A 16425-nucleotide genomic window follows, 5' to 3' on the forward strand; every position below is an offset into this window, starting at 1 on the left:
AAGGTAAAAAAATAAGGAAAATTCATTAATTATAAAAATATATGAAAGAATGTCATTAATCAAGCTGGTACTGTACAACAGTGAATACTTAACTAATCTCTACATTTAGAGTAGTTTACAGTAATTGTACTTATCATACAAATTATCATACAAATTGACTATTGAGAATTGTACAATTGGATCCAAAGCATATTGTTTACTTGTTTTCTGGTTTCTAACGTTACAAAACTTTCCTAATAGAAATTTTCATATAACATGACAAAAAGCTTGATGCCAAGACATTTAAATAATATTACGTTCAAAAGATGGTTTGACAAAAGGCAACGGTAACTGATTTTTATAATTATTTGGTGATTTTTTAAAATTAGGCTGCACCATACTGCACCTAGAGAATAAAAACCAATTCAAATATAAAGAACATTCAGTAACAATATTTATTCAAAATTTATGTCATGAACAGCAGAAACTGAATTTGATTTCTGAGTCTTAAAATGAAGACATATGACTATATAACATACCACTTCATTGTTCTTACATAATTGCCATGTAACAGTAAAAATAATATCACATATCATTAGATATCTCATTTATAATATGGAAATATAGAAATCTAAACTACAACACATACCAGACTAACACTGAACACTAGTTATATAAATTTTGAGATAATCTTATTTCACTTGTTTTCCTTATTGCAGCTCTGTTTTGTCCAACAGGATTTCTATTACAGTAATTTCATGAATACAAGCCGCACAGAGTATAAGCCGCATTTCTGGTGTGTTGGCAACATTGATGTCTTTTTCAATAAAAAAGCCGCACCCAAATATTAGCTGCACTTTCGTTCGCAGTAAACTTTCACAAAGTCGTCATTTAGTAACACAATCACGGATCGCCGGGGCTTACTGGCTTACTGCCGACCTTGGAAACATTATTTCCAAGTGAAAAAAGACACAGACAATAGCTGCGGCAGCGTTCCCTGCAAGTTTTATTTACAAGCCGAAAAAGACACCAACAATAGTGTGGTCATTTTGCGAGCATTCCCAACGGATCCATGTTGCCTTTAAACAGCTGCTCAGCCGTGCGGGCGAGCGGCCGAGCTCCGAGCGGAGCTGCATCTCCGTGCCGGCATAGCCACCCTGCTCATCCGCGCGGCCGAGCTCCAAGCGGAGCTGCATCTCCATGCTGACACAGCCACCCCGCTCATCCGCGCAAGCCCAGCGCCCCCCCCACCCCTCTCTGCATGAGCCCAGTGCCCAACCCCACTCCACTTGAGCCCAGTCAGCCGCGCAGCCGCACAAGACTGAAAACACTTTAAAAAGTACAGAGAAATATCACACACTTTTATCAAACTGCCGAGAGAACGCACTGAGGTAACTCACTCCAGTAACACCCCCTGCCCCTCAGTAACGCCGCCATCCATAGGCAGGCAATAAGCTGTTCTCTGATTGGTTCATTGTCAGAACACCGGGAAACCATGGATTTCAAACCATTTTTGCTCGGGACAGGACTGGCACGGTACCAGGTAAGGGCAGATATCACATTTTTGTTAATAAATCAGCCGCCTCGGAGTATTAGCCGCACTTCCGGGTTTCCACCAAAATTTTGGTCTAAATGGTGCGGCTTGTATTCATGAAATTACTGTACTTGAATTTCTTGATATTAATTTTAATCATTGACTTTAAAAAGTCAGGGAGGACTTGACATGAACACCCTAAAAGACAAGCACATTAGAATAGAGGTACTTGAAAAAGGTACTGACTACATCACGGTGTTAGATCTTTTGGGGTACTTAGAGTTTCACTGTGCACTCATGTACTTTGTTCAATCAGAAAAAGGATTTTTCCTTGGAAAAAATCACTGGAAACACTTCATGGAAATCCTACATCCCACTTTAACTGAAACTCTCAAATTTGACAGGTAAGTTTAACAAAAAATGAATAAAATAAAAACTTATCCTAAAAAATGTATTTTCTTATCCAGGCCTTAATCATTCAATTCAATTGAGTTTATTAGCTGATAGGAAACATCTCTATTTAAATTAAGAGATTACTTTCCAATACTGCCATGATTATCAAGACTACATTTATCATAATTATTTATGTATACATGTTTTTGCTTATCCCTCATTCAGTACTAAACAAGAGTAAGAGAAATTAAAGTACAGTAATTTCACAACTATAAGGCACACCCATTTGACTAAAATTTTCCCCCGAACCCAGAAGTGCGCCTTATAGTCCGGTGCACCTTACATGATCTACAAAGTTGCAAATTTTGCCGACTCCCGGGGGGTGTGCCTTATAGTCCGGTGCGCCTTACGGTCGTGAAATTACTGTACAATTATTTTGCTATCGGTCTGAATGTCTCATCATGATAAACTCCAGCCCAAACAAACAAAAGACCCCCAAAGAGAACCACTTCAGTCAACAGAAGTGTTATTATCAACATATTTTTTCTGATTTCACCAATAATAGTTACTCTAAAGCACACTTCCTTAGATCCTTGCTCTTGACCGCTATCATTGCTATTAATTCTATATCAGCAGCTATATGATAAAGCAAATCAAACACTATTTTTTAAAACTAACATATCTTTACATACACTCAAAAATTATTGTCCTTGCTTCTGAAATCCTTTTTTTTTGGACACGGTCCAGTACTTATAAAAATGAACAGAGATACAGGCAAGTTACAGGAAAATATTTTAGATATCCTCATTACAAAAAAGACCTCTTCTTCAGAGGCTGTTATGTACATTGAACACTACTTACAAATCATCAGGCAGTCAGCCAAATATAGAATGTTTCATCAACACCGTTGAACTTGTTTCAACAAAGGAAATTATCCAGTTTATTTTAAAATTCTAAATTATTTCCAATAAAAAATGCTGTTTGCATTCTTCCTCTTTTGATTTATTTTTCTCTTTTGCTACAACAAAACCAAAACCTGCCAATTAAGACTTTGATAAATACACACAAATAAATGTTCACAGGTGTCAGCAGCTGGGGTTTGGTTCTGCCAGATATTCAACCAAGGTCCTTCCTTCTTTTATAAAACCCTTTGTTCATCACTGTCTTTCCTGAAAAGACCTAAAAAACGCTTTCGTGCTACTGCAGTTTTCATTATGGCTTTTATTTTTTTGCCTCTGCAGAAATCCAATGGAAAATCTTGACGTTTCATTCTAAAATATTGTATAAATAAATGTGAAGAATCCAGCCTATGTCCAGACATAAGTTTGCAAAATCCATAGAATGAAGTGTTGGACAAAAATAACAGATATGTAACACATTGAAGAAGAAAAGGAAGCCATGAGTTGCATTATTGGGGAGATCATCTTCTGGGCACCCAATCCAGGTCTTTATGATGTAAGTCAAGTGGACTACTTTGTGACTCTAGCTCTATCCCTCCACTTTTACCTCTAGATGTGAGGATTCAAATGCTGTCCTAGGAAACTGAACTGGCCAACAAGACTAGAAGGCAAACCAGATCATGTCCAGGAACTTCTGTTGTAGAACAAGAATTACAAGTAAAATCATAGTATAGCTCGGGCTGGCGTGGATTTCAGGAGCTGCCAATCCCAACTTCCCTCCCAAAGCAGGTTCAGACTTGGCATTAGACAGCTCCCCAGAGCTTGAAAATCTCCAAAGATGGAGATGCAAAACCTCACTTGGTTCTTCTTGTCTCCAATCTAAACCTCTCTTATTTCAACTTACAAAATTGTCTCTCATCCATTCACCACATGCTTCCACCTCCAGGAAGGCCCTGTAACTCTCTCTTCTCAAGACTGAACAAGTCCATATCCTTCAGTGCCCACTTACAGATATGCGCACTCCAGCTCCTGACTGTCTTAGCAGCCCTTTGCTGAACTTACTCCAACAAACACCTTTCCCACAACTGCAGAAGAGTGAGAGTAAAAGCAGAAATGCATGTGAATGTTGTATAATAAATACAGAAGAGAGCTGGATAAGTATTTCTCTCAATTTCCTGCCTACACCTGCATTCACACAGCTCAAGAGACATTTTTGATCTTCCCTACAGCCAAGGCACATTGCTAGCACATGTTCAGCTACCTGACAACCACAGGGCCTCATCCAGCCTGTACTCTCAGCCACTCTGTCCCCAGTCTGCAGTCTGCAGTTACAGGTCTCTTGAAGTCCTCTGAAGTCTATGAAGAGAGCTTCATAGAACTGTCATTCCTCCCCGTTTTGGCCAGAAGATTATTGTAGAAATAGATTAAAAGAATAATTTTTTCAGCGACCACTTTTGTTCTAGATTTCCCTAAGACAACTTGCCTACAATGGTCAATCTGTACGTTTGCTGTAAGGAAAGATAAGTTTTTTAACACCCTGTGAAGGATAGTTAACAGATTATTTGAGAAAATATGCTCAACACAGAAATTACATACCAGTCAATGATGTGAAAACTGCCAGTTTTACCCTTTGCCCTAACACAAGTAACTCCAAGTTGAATCACCTAGATTAAAATAAAATGTCCTGCTAGATAACTCTTATTCCTAAGAAATTATCTGCCATGTTTATTCCACTCTTCAAGGGAAAAACCCCCTAACAATCAACCAAATACAAAACAACCACAAACTGCACACCATATTGTATTGAGTACCTTAAGCATCTCCTGTTCCTTTGGTTTTATTGATGCCTTAAAGACCTAGAAATGAGCAACACACTTTTGAGACAGTATTAGAACAGGAGGTAATATAAAGGCTGGTCTTCATTGGAAGCCTTCAAGCGGCAGGTTTATACATTTAGCAAATCAGCATAATTGAAAAGAATCCTAAATTAGAAGCACAAGCGATGAGGTAATTCGCCCTGGTTCTACCCTTTCTTGAACTGCCCCCTGCCTTAGGTAGGAGCTAAACTTTATTTATGAAAATGTGTCTCCAAGAGCTGGTTTGAACCTTGGCTCCCAAAGAGAACCAAGACAGGATAGGGGCCTTGGACCCCTGGGACTTGGAGCTTCTGGAATGTACTTTGTCTTTCTGCCTATCAGGGAAGGGAAAAGTACTGGAGATACCTAGGAACTGTATAACTATACAACAACAGTCTACAGAAATATATATATGAAGGAAATATAAAACAAAAAATAATTCTGCCATCATTATGGTAAACACCCATTTCCATACTAGCAAGTTAAATGCTGTAACTAGAGCACACACTTTTGCATAAGTCTGTGGAAGACTAAAGTACTTCATGTGGAATGAACATATTTCAAAAAACAAAATCTAAATACTACCCAAAGAGAACAGATCACTGGGAGGTCAGAAGCATAGTTATAAAACAAAGTTAAACTCATGATCATGCAGTTTGTTTTACAGAGACAACACAAGCAATTTTATTAGAGGATTTATGTATTATGAATCAACATCTCATTTCCCACTGTTAACACCCAATTACATCTTCAAGCCATTTTTAACGGCCAAAACCTGTTACTTTCCCCTTCTTATACTACAAACTCTGGGACAAGTACTAAAATTTCTGACCAAAACTTACACACACACACACACTGCTTACTTTATCACACATGATAAAAACATAACTTCTATTTTCCTATCTGCCAGATCCGCTTGCTTTCCTGACTTGGACATTATATCTTTTCCCATTTTATAAAATATGGGAAGAAAATGCTTGTAGTTTTTCAAAATATTAATTGTTTTCAAGTGCTGGAAAAAAATGAACTGCTGGTTCCAGCTTAACCCTTTTTTCAGTAGGATACAGCTGGTCAGTCTGTTGATGTTGAGCTTTCAAGAAATTCAGCTGCATCTGAAAAGTTACCATCCTTGGATCATAGCATGTAACAGAAAATACAACTATGCTGACACAAGAACTTCTGAGTATCTCAAACATACAGCTGTGCTGAGGACACAAGCCATTAAAAGCTGCTGAGGTTTATAGCACTGAGTTGTTACAAGTCTTAGCCAAATAACCTAGTATTTCGTCCTGAAATCAAGCAGTGGAAGCTGTTATTACAAGCAAAGTAATCCCAAAACTCTTCTTCATCTCAGTTGCCTGAAATATGTTTGTGATAAACAAACTTGTACCCAGTGACTTGAGACTGTGTAAAGAATCTATCTTCATCAGGTCATGAAAGCTAGTCACTGCATTGAAATCATGACCCTGTGACCAACTTTTCCCTGAATTCAAGAAATGTCAGTTTCTTCAGAATTCAATAAGGAGAAATCAATACTGAAGTAGGCCAAAGAGTGAAGATACTGAAGACTTTCAAACCCTGTTAAGGACAGGAAGTTTGATTCAGTGGCCCATATTAGGATCATGGCAGGAAATTTTAATATCTGAAATTTAAATCTGCCTCCACAGAAAGTATGGATATAAAACAGTGACATAAAATCTGGATATCCCAGACCACACAAGTTCATAAGGTTATGACAACTGACCATCTGAATGATCTGAAACAACAGCATTAAAAAGTGTAAATCCACAGTGTGAATCAGTGTAAACCCAGAACCTTTTAAAACACTGGAAGGTCTGTTCCATAAAACAGAATCATTACTTACACAATAAATTATGCTGTTGCTTTGTAGGACCATCTCTGAGTTTCCTGCAAATAAACCTTTCTTCAGTGTGACATAAGTTTGCTAGCAAAGGGTACTTCAGATACAAAACCTAAATTCTGTTAACTAGCCTGAGATTTGCATAACCCATAGCCTTTCTCATCTCCATACCACTACAGACCCAGCATACTGAAATTTCTATACATTTATTTGCTCACTACTGTTCCATGAAATACCCTCTCAAGACTGTGCTCCTTACACTAGAAAGGAGTTTCAGAGTTGGAAGAAAGCCAGAGCAACTCAGGATTACCTTCCATCAGAAAGCACCTGGAAAGAGAGAATACCATGAAGAGCTGCATTTTCATCTTAATTCATTCACTCTTGCCCCACTTCAAAATCCAGACTTGCAGCTCAAAAGTATTTCCACAAAGTAAGCGAATGAAGCTATATTTCTATCCTACTTATTATTAAATAATGATTCTATTAAATTACATTAAATTTACAATTTATCACTAAGCATGTTTTACTCTCTAAAACAACTGTAAGGAAGATGTAGCTCATGGAAGAGCTTCCACACCTTTCAGAAAGTCCAACAAATAAACTTCCTAGGAGTCACAGGGAATTGCTATTACTATTACCTAGAATCAACTCTGAGGAATTAGAAACATACTGGAGTTTTTTACATTTTTTCCATTTACTAAATATGACAGGGAAACAATACAATGAATATGGAAGAGTTATTTATCAAGTCCTTTGCAAATTGCAACTCAGTTGAAGTGATTTAACACAGAGTGGACAAAACAAAATAGGAGTGAACTAAATGCTAAAGACAAACACAAATGTTGATATGAACATAGCTACCACAGTGTGTCAACTCACCTCATGGCTCACAGCCAATTTGATAAATCAGCTACTACACAGATAGCTCAACTGCTCCTCACTATCCAAGGCTTATGTACAGTAAATTCACGAATACAAGCCGCACTGACTATAAGCCGCATCTCTGGGTGTTGGCAAATATTTTGGTTTTTGTCCATAGATAAGCCGCACACGAATATAAGCCGCTCTGTCGTTTGCAGCGAGGACCTGCGTGCAATTATTAACAGAACCGCGGGAGGGCGGGGTTTACTGGCTGAGCTAAGGCTGTGCAGGCTCGGCCCGCTAGGGGCCGCTGACGGGGCAAGGTGGCCCAGCCCGGTGCTGCAGCTCGGGGCCGGCCGGCGCTGCCACTGGGCTCGGTCACCCCGGGTCGGCGCTGCCCCGCGGTGGCAGGCAGGGACGGAGCTTCCCCTGCTCCTACGGCAGCGGCGGCGGGCGGGGAGGGAGCTTTCCCGCGCCCGTGGCGCCGGCGGCGGGCAGGGACGGAGTTTCCCCGCTCCTGCCGGGGCGGCGGCGGGCGGGGACAAAGCACCCCGTCGGCTCCCCGAGCCGCAGCAATGGCGGCGCCGGCTTCCCCCCCCATCCCTGGGACGCAGCAATGGCGGCGCCGGCTTCCCCCCCCCCCTCCCCGGGCCGCAGCAATGGCGGCGCCGGCTTCCCCCCCCCTCCCCGGGCCGCAGCAATGGCGGCGCCAGCTTCCCCCCCCCGTCCCCGGGCCGCAGCAATGGCAGCGCCGGCTTCCCCCCTCCTCCCCGGGCCGCGGTAGGGGCGGCCCGGGTCCCCCCTCTCCTCCCCGGGCCGCGGCAATGGCGGCGCCGGGCCCCCCCCCCGTCTCTCCCCTGGGCTGTGGCAGAGGAGGAAAGAGAGCTCTCCCGCCTCTCTCCCCGCCCCCCGTGCTGCCTGCAGGCAGCCAGGCTCCACCCGCGGTGCAACAAAGTAGCGATTTGTAACAATCGCAAAATGCCGACTTTGCAGCTGCTCGGCTCAGCACTCTGGCAGGCACTTCTGAGGTTGTATTAGCCGCTCCTGATTATTAGCCGCATTTCCGGTTTAGGAGCAAAATCTTAGTCAAATTGGTGCGGCTTGTATTCGTGAAATTACTGTAACTTTGAAAACAGCTGGACTTTCCTAAGAAGTAATCTAAATAGTTTTCATAAATCATGTACTTTATAAATGATTGTAATAGTCTCTTGAATTATATATATGTAAACAATATCTAACTTAACTGTAAAATGCATATCATCTGATCATTAAATTATTCCAGATTTTTCAATCAGAAACTAGGAAAAAAGCTTTTAAATGGTGATTATAGAACAACTATTTTTCTTTAAAACTTTGAAAAGGAAGAATAGGATTTTAATTTTTAAAAAGTAGTTCCAATGCAAGCTTAATTCTTTATTATATCTTCTAAACTTGGAGATACAAAGTAATTAACAGCGACTTCCAATAATAAACAAAATATATTAAAACTTCTGATTTCCAATTACAAACCTTACATAAAATCTTAACTAGAAAAACAAATTAACAATCCTTTGTGTATAGCCACATGTCCTTCCTAATGGAAGAACTACAATGCGCATCTCATCAGCAAAAGCGGGAGGTAGGAAACATTCTTCCTTCATTAAATCTGTAACTCTACTGTATACTCTCAAACCACAGAATAGAGGTATACAGCAGACATCTTACTGGGAAAACAAAACAGTTAAGACTCTAAAGGCAGAATTTACAATACTTTTTGTAGCAGTTAAATAGAAAATAACTCCTCAAATTTATGAGACATTTAATATAAGACATTGGCTACTGCTTCCAATGGTGTGAGAGCTACAGCTATTTTGTTATTTTTGCTTTTCCCTACCAATAATGAAGGGATTAAGTCCTCCTTAGATAATGCTAGTTACTTTTCACCATTCAACTCTCTTAGTTTCACTGTTAATTTCACTCCTATCTCTTCCCACTGCAGAATGCTACCACGATGCGAGGAAGAAAAAGCTCAGGTGATAAGACTCTTAACTTTGTTAGGATGAGGTCGGTCACAGAGTACAAGAGCAACATTTCAAAATGCCTCGTGGACAATCTCCAACAGGTCACACCAAAACACAATAGTACAAATTGTCAGTCCTAATCATCTAATCCACTAGAAAATAAACTTCAGAAATTCAACAAACATCCAATATTATTGTCAGATAAAGAGAGATACATAAACAAGCCTGCTCTCCCTTCTTCCCACCTCAGATTTCAGAACTTTTGGGGACAGGAGAAGAAAGTCAGACCAAAGGTATAAGAGAATCACCTGAAAATTCAGCAGATATGAACCAGTTCACTGGAGCCAGAAAATGTATTTTTGAATAAATAAATACATTTATTTATTCAATTATTTAAATACAAGTTCTCCTGTCACATAATCCTATTATACTTTTAAAGTTCTTTGTAAGGGATGCATAGTTAACAGCACATTAAAAAGTTATTAGACAAAAAAAAAAAACCCAAAAAAAACCAAAAAACCCCAGAACACCTTAACTGAGGTAGAATAATCTGATTTAATGGCTCCTGCAAACTGACATACTCCACCTTTTAACAGATTAGCCTATTTCTGTTTCTACTTTGCAATGTTGCATGATTTAACTACACTGAATTTCAGAGTTTAGAGAACATCCCTGATGTGGTACATAAAAGAAAGCATTGTTAGATTAAATATAATGAGAAAGTAAAACAGAAGAGAGAATCCATTTATTTGGTACATAAATGGTAAACATGGCTTTGAGCCATTAGTTGTAGTAGCAGCATCCAAAGCCCAAACAAAATCTAAATACATGGCTCTTGCCTTAAAGGCCTTATAAATTTACTTGAAATCGGTCTTCAATAAGAGGAAAATGAAAGAACTAGACATATTGTTTGCTCAGAAATGGTCTAAGAAGCTGAAATGTCCTCAACATACTGGATCTGTGGGTGAATTAAATGACCTTTAAAAATACTGCTAAATTGGTCTTTCTTCTCATTGATGAATTAATAAAGTTATAAACGCTACAAGTACAGTTCAGTAATTCGTATACAGTATTTGACATTCTCATAGCATTGCTATGAATGTCATGCAAGAATTTAAAGAAGACAGGTTAGAAATAAATTAGACATTCAAAGAGGAAACCTAAATTGCTAGAAACTAACCTTCCAAGTCCCACTAATATACAGGAAATTTCTTTATCAAATAGAATTTACAATATATTCCATCACTAGCTCTTGATTTTAGGGCACTAAAACTGAAGTTTCTAACTAACCAAGCAAATTAGCAAGAGTGGAACAGGTAGAACAATAAAATTGTTTGCAATAGTGTGCAAAACCAAGCAATTTAAGATGTATGATCCTAGATACAGTCTGTGTCTTTTTGCATGCTTCCAAAGGGAAATTACACTAAACTACACACCATTAGCACCTACACATAGAAAAAAAATGTTGCCTTATTAATCTTGTGGGGTATCATAAAAAACAAATATTACTAAATTACAGAAGTTACTTCAATTAATTTCTAATCTGATAGGTTCATACATCCATAGAGATTTTTTTAAAATGAAAACATAATAGTACTTGCAAATATGTAGAGGCAGGGGCTGGTTGGAGTTTTTCTTTTTTCTTTTGCGGGGAGGGTGTGAGGGGGAGGTAGGTTGGTGACTTTCTTTCCCAGAACTGATGATTTATGGAGAAAAATATCCTATTCTTTTTGCAATTCTAAAGTACATAGATCCCATGCCAACCTCAGCTTCATCTAGGAAGAGCTTCAGTTAGAAAGGAAAAAAATTCTACATACAGCAATACATTTTTTAAAGAGTGTTCACATATGAGTAAATTAGTTCCATAAAATGTGAATAGCCTTAGAAAAAAAAAAGAAAGAAAACATGTAACATACAATAAAGGTCACTCCAAAACGCATGTGTGTCTCAGATAAATTCATATAGTACTTCAATGAGTATACAGCCTATATAGTTTCAGCTATATGTGAAACAGACATAATTTACATATAAATATTTGTTTTCTTTTGATGAACAGAAACTGCATTTTAAGTGTGTGAATCTACACACACAGACATAATCAACTCCAGAACAGCCAATTTCCTCTATGATTTTTAACATAATATTGTCAAAACAGTACATTTGCTTTGTTGCACTGCACAGAACAAGAAAGTGTGAAAAATTCAGTAATGTTTATTCAAGTTTCATATGCAATATCAATGCATTTCAATGAACAAACTTTTAGGATTTTCTTTCCTTTTTGTATTTCAAATAGCATAGCACCCTCTGGTGCATCTGCTAGAAAGAAAACAACTAACAATAAACACCAGCCATTGCGACAAAAAAGTCAACATAAAAAAAGAAAGAAAGAATCCTTAGAAACAAAAAATAACCAAAAAAATAGAAAACCAACTTAAATTTCATTCTTTCTTACGAAAACCTCTTGCAATAGAGGAAATTATAACTACTGGATTTAAAAAAATAAGATAAAAGAAACCTGCTGATGTGCTAATACAGAAGGGTGCCATAAAAAAAAAAATTAGACATATTAGTTTGAAACTAATCCTGTGTTCTTAATAGGAATTCATTTTTATTTAACAATATTATAAAATGAAATAATCTCTAAGCAAAAAATATAAGGTAGTAAAACCAAAATGTTACACCACAGAATATATCTGCTCTTGGTCTTGCATGAATAACAATTATTATGTCTACAGCTATCCACACACTCAAACTACTGAATTTCACGCCAAAATAATCACATATCCTTTAAAAGCCCAGTGAGAAATTTTTAAATGATTGTATTATATGAAACATTTCAAACTCTGCTATGAAATTCTAACTATTAAAGCATAAACTCTAATATGACACATCAAACTATTAAAATACACATAGTCAGTAGGAAAATAATTTCCTACAAAAGTACATTTTTCTAATCACAGAAGAGGAGATCACCATCTGCTTTAGGAAGCTCTTTTGTAAACCTCTGGAAGTTTCAACACAAGGCACAAGAAATGAAAGTGACACCTGTTTAAATTAGCCATCTGTTCCTAACAAACTAGATTTAGCCAAATCAGTATATATATTGATCCTTAAATTTCCAAAATATGGGTATGCATAGCATCTGTGAGAAAAGAGAAGTATTGTTTTGATTGACAACCAACTGCAGGCAAAATACACAGATAATAAACTTGTGGCTAACTGAAATACAAAATCTTAAACATTAGTTATTCACTTTAAAAGCCTCATTAAGTTTTTAGCCCTAATTGTTAGTAAAAGAACAAAAAGCGTTTTCATTGATGATTTCAAAACATTCTTCTTTTTGTATTCTAGCATACAAATTTGACAAAGAGCTTGATTTTGAAATGGAACTCCAGCTACAAGGACACTACATTGCCAATGAAAGCTTATTTTTTATTCTTTATTATCAAGCATTCACATGTCTTTCCAAGTGACAATGATTTTTAAAAAGCATTTTAATAGTCACATATATTTTTAAAAGCCTATTTATTTTTTAAACATTCTGCATAACACATACCTGTAGATGGTAAGCTGTTGAAGACTGCAGGTAAAAAATACAACTAATGTAGAATATTTTCAGAGGGAAGAAAGCCTTTCAAAGTAAAGCATGAAAATGAGAAACGCTAGCTACAACACTAAAAGGAACTACAATGATAATGTGCTATTGCACTTTAGACATTGGCTTATGTTTCAAGCAAGCGAAGAAAACAAAAGCAGCCTAACCTCTCAAAAGTTCAGTAAGTGGAAATAAAGTGTAACATTTATTTCTCTAGGTAGTTTTTGTTTAACAAACTACCCTGTCAGGCAGGAACAAGAAATGGTAGAGTGCTAACGAAGTTGAATCTAATTATCTAATAAAGCTGCATGACTTTAAAATCTTTAACAGCTTTTAACAGTATCTTTGATGCCTATCCTGAAAGGATTTCTCCAAAGCAGTGTAATGTCAGTTAGCTTACTAGTAACACAACAGAGCACCTGATTGTGACTGTTTGGATACACTGAAACAAAATTAAATAGTCACACTCTCCAAGTCACGAAAGCCTATGCATTTAAAATAAATTTTTAAAAAATCACAAGACATGTAATTTTCAAACATTGGTTAGCATCACAAACATCAACTATTTTGTTAGCAGTGGGTATTAGGGAACCAGAATGCATAATGCAAATCTCATCTGTGGTCACTGCAGTATCTCAGAAAGAATAAAGAGTCAATACTTTTCTCAGTGAAGTCCATAATATTAAAAGCAGTGATTACACCTGCTTTATTATTTTCCAAATTGTAGTCACTGGCTAAGGAAAATGCAGCCAAATAGTACTATAAAGGTCTTTCGGGTTTAAAACATGTGCTTTTAATATGATTTTTAAGAAACACCTGTATACATCACCCCACAAAGTAAGAACAGAAACTTTGTCTCACACAGAGGCACACACTTTCCTTTGCCACCGAGCAGCGTGGATACTCATTCTACAAAGAGACTTCAACACCCAGGAATGATCCCATTCTGAGCAGTATTCTGTCCTGATCCAGGACAGTTACTCAACAAAGGTATGGTGCAGAACTGACACACTCTCTTTTCAACAACAGTAGATGCCAGGAATTATTTCAAAGCCAATGATTCATTGAAACTAACAACAAATCCATAAAGACTTAGATGTGCCATATAACTGATACCCTGCAAGAACTCATTCTGAAAATTATTAATATATTTAGAACTTTACACCAGCACCTATAAAATCAGCACACAGTGGTTTCATGTTGGAGTAAAAAAACTAAAAGATGATGATGTAGAGGCTTTTGGTCATAATCTAAAGTAATTTATTTACTAAGTTCTTGTGAATTATGAAGTATTAAAACACATTAAAAAAATCCAATATGCCTTACCTCAAGGAATAGCTGTATCAAACAATGAACTAAGTACTTAGCAGATTTCGTAGTTAATACCTGCTTGAAAAAATTGCCCCACTCACACTCATTGGTAGTTCCAATGGGAGACAAATCCCATACCTTACACTGGATTATCTAAGCACAAAAAAATGCAAAAGATGCATACACAATCAAATGTAGAGTTTAGATTAAAAAAAACAAGAGGCATTATTTTTTTTCCTAACTATTTTACTAAATATTTAGGAAATAAGTAAGTCACCACTTCAGAAAGAAAAAAGCCTGCCAAAAACAACACATCATTTGACAAGTCAAAGCAGAGAGTGCAACTCTCCCCTTTGTATGTATGGATGTATGTGTGTTCCATTGCCATAAAAGATGCCAAAAATTCACTTCATCCAAAGAATTTTAAAATGATATGAAGTATAATTTGACATCTGTGAGAACAAAAATCTTTAGATCTTAATAAGCAATCACAAGAAGGATGAAGAAAGCATACATTTTGGATTGAAAATAAGAGGAAAACCATACTCATTAACAACATGAGTCCTACTACATCTCTTTTAGAGGTAAATAGCAGCCCTTCCCGCTTTCACAAAAGTATTATTGAAAAGCAGCTCCACTAAGAAAATCACACAGACTTCTTTTTCAAACTATTTTTTTGTCCTTTCTCTGCTGTTTAGTGCTGAAACTCGCAGTTAGTATCTTGAATTTCCTTAATCGTGGAGAGTTTAAGGAAACAAATGGATTCTCTTCACATGAACGTAACTCACTATGCAATAAACTAGACCTACACATGCACTGTTCCAAGCTACACTGTCAGTATGAAAGCATCATTTAAAAAGAAGTCCCTGCAGAAGGAGTGCAATAAGAATAAAAAAAACCAACCTGCTACTCTGTGTATGTATTAGTGGGGGTATTGAATAAACAAAACCCCACTTCACAATACAAAGAAAACATAGCATGCACGAAAATAAACTGCAACATTAATTACGAATAAAAGAAAAAATTACACAGAGAAGGCACAAAAAAAGAAGAGGTAGATATGATCGACAACACGAAGAGTGTAATTAAAAGATACAGCAAGTTCACGAAAACCTGCAACATTTAGTTATTTAGTAGTCACATCAAATCAGGACAAGGCCCCTGTAACTGAAAGGGGGAACTCAACCCATACTCCTGCTGTCCTACAAGATCTGGCTGCATCCTTCCTCCCAATCCTGCGGCTTTTTTCAGGTTTCAAGCCATTAACCTTTGACTGCGGCCGCAGCGCGTCCCCCAATTTCTCCGTCTCCCGAGCCGTACAAACGAGACCCAACTCAGACGCACACGCACCGCATCCCAGCGATTGTCCAGGAGGTCCCGCAGCGTGCCTGTGTCCCCGGCATCGCCCAGCCTCTCCTCCTCCTCAACCCGCACGGCGGCCGGCCCCGCTCCCCGCCCGACACCCCCGTCTATGCCGGCCGCCCCTCTCCCCCCGACCGCACGGCGCTCCCGGGAGGGCCGCGGGGGGTCGGCGGGGAGCCCCGCGTCCCCTCGCCGCCCCGCGAGCACGGGCGCAGCCCGAGGGCGCAGCCCGGGCCCGGATGCCGCGCGGAGAAAAAGGAGGGAGGGCCGGGGTGCGCCCGCCGAACGCATTCACCTGTGCCGGGGCGGGCTGCGGCGGCGCTCCCGCTGTCGCTGCTGCTGGTGGCGGCGGCTGCGGTTGTTGTTGTTGTTGTTGTGGTGGGTGACGGTGAGGCAGGGGGTGCGGAGCAGCGGCAGGAGGAGGAGGAGCAGGAGCGGGAGCGGGAGCGGAGCGGCTGTTGTTGATGGGTAACAGTCGCCAGGACTACGGTGACTATGGCGCTCGACTCACAAGGCAACGGTTGCTATAACTCACAAAAGGAGAGCGGGAGCGGGAGGGAGGGACCGACGGGCGGACGGAGGGAGGCGGGGGCGGCGGCGCGGCCGAGCGCCCCGGAAGGGGCGGGGCCTGCGGTAACGGCTGGCGCGCGGCGGCTGCCCCGGCCCCCTGGCGTGGGGCGCGCGCCCGCCCGGTTCTCCGTCCGCGCGGGGCCGCTCACACGGTGGGCCCGGCGCGGTGCGGGGCGCGCGGCGGCCGCGCGAAGCCAGGCAGGG

The 16425-nt window shown here is 39.4% G+C and overlaps 1 protein-coding gene and 1 long non-coding RNA gene across 3 annotated transcripts in view; one reads left to right on the forward strand and one right to left on the reverse strand.

Annotated features, from left to right (window-relative positions):
* Window positions 1–16223, reverse strand: part of RFX3 (regulatory factor X3) — a 118939-nt gene extending 102716 nt beyond the window's left edge. The window contains exon 1 of one of the 2 annotated variants that reach the window (XM_033085588.2): window positions 15947–16223. The gene's annotated coding sequence lies outside the window, so the exon portion shown is untranslated. Of the gene's footprint in view, window positions 1–15639; window positions 15660–15946 lie in introns of those variants that run through there. The other variant, XM_033085590.2, reaches the window with a different exon arrangement.
* Window positions 1482–5590, forward strand: LOC117010703. The gene is made up of 3 exons (XR_004420745.1): window positions 1482–1522; window positions 1830–1917; window positions 3148–5590. It is a non-coding gene; the product is annotated as an uncharacterized LOC117010703 (long non-coding RNA).
* Window positions 16224–16425: the final 202 nt, after the last annotated feature.

Source organism: Catharus ustulatus, chromosome Z (genome assembly GCF_009819885.2).
Source record: "Catharus ustulatus isolate bCatUst1 chromosome Z, bCatUst1.pri.v2, whole genome shotgun sequence".
Classification (NCBI taxonomy): Eukaryota; Metazoa; Chordata; class Aves; order Passeriformes; family Turdidae; genus Catharus; species Catharus ustulatus.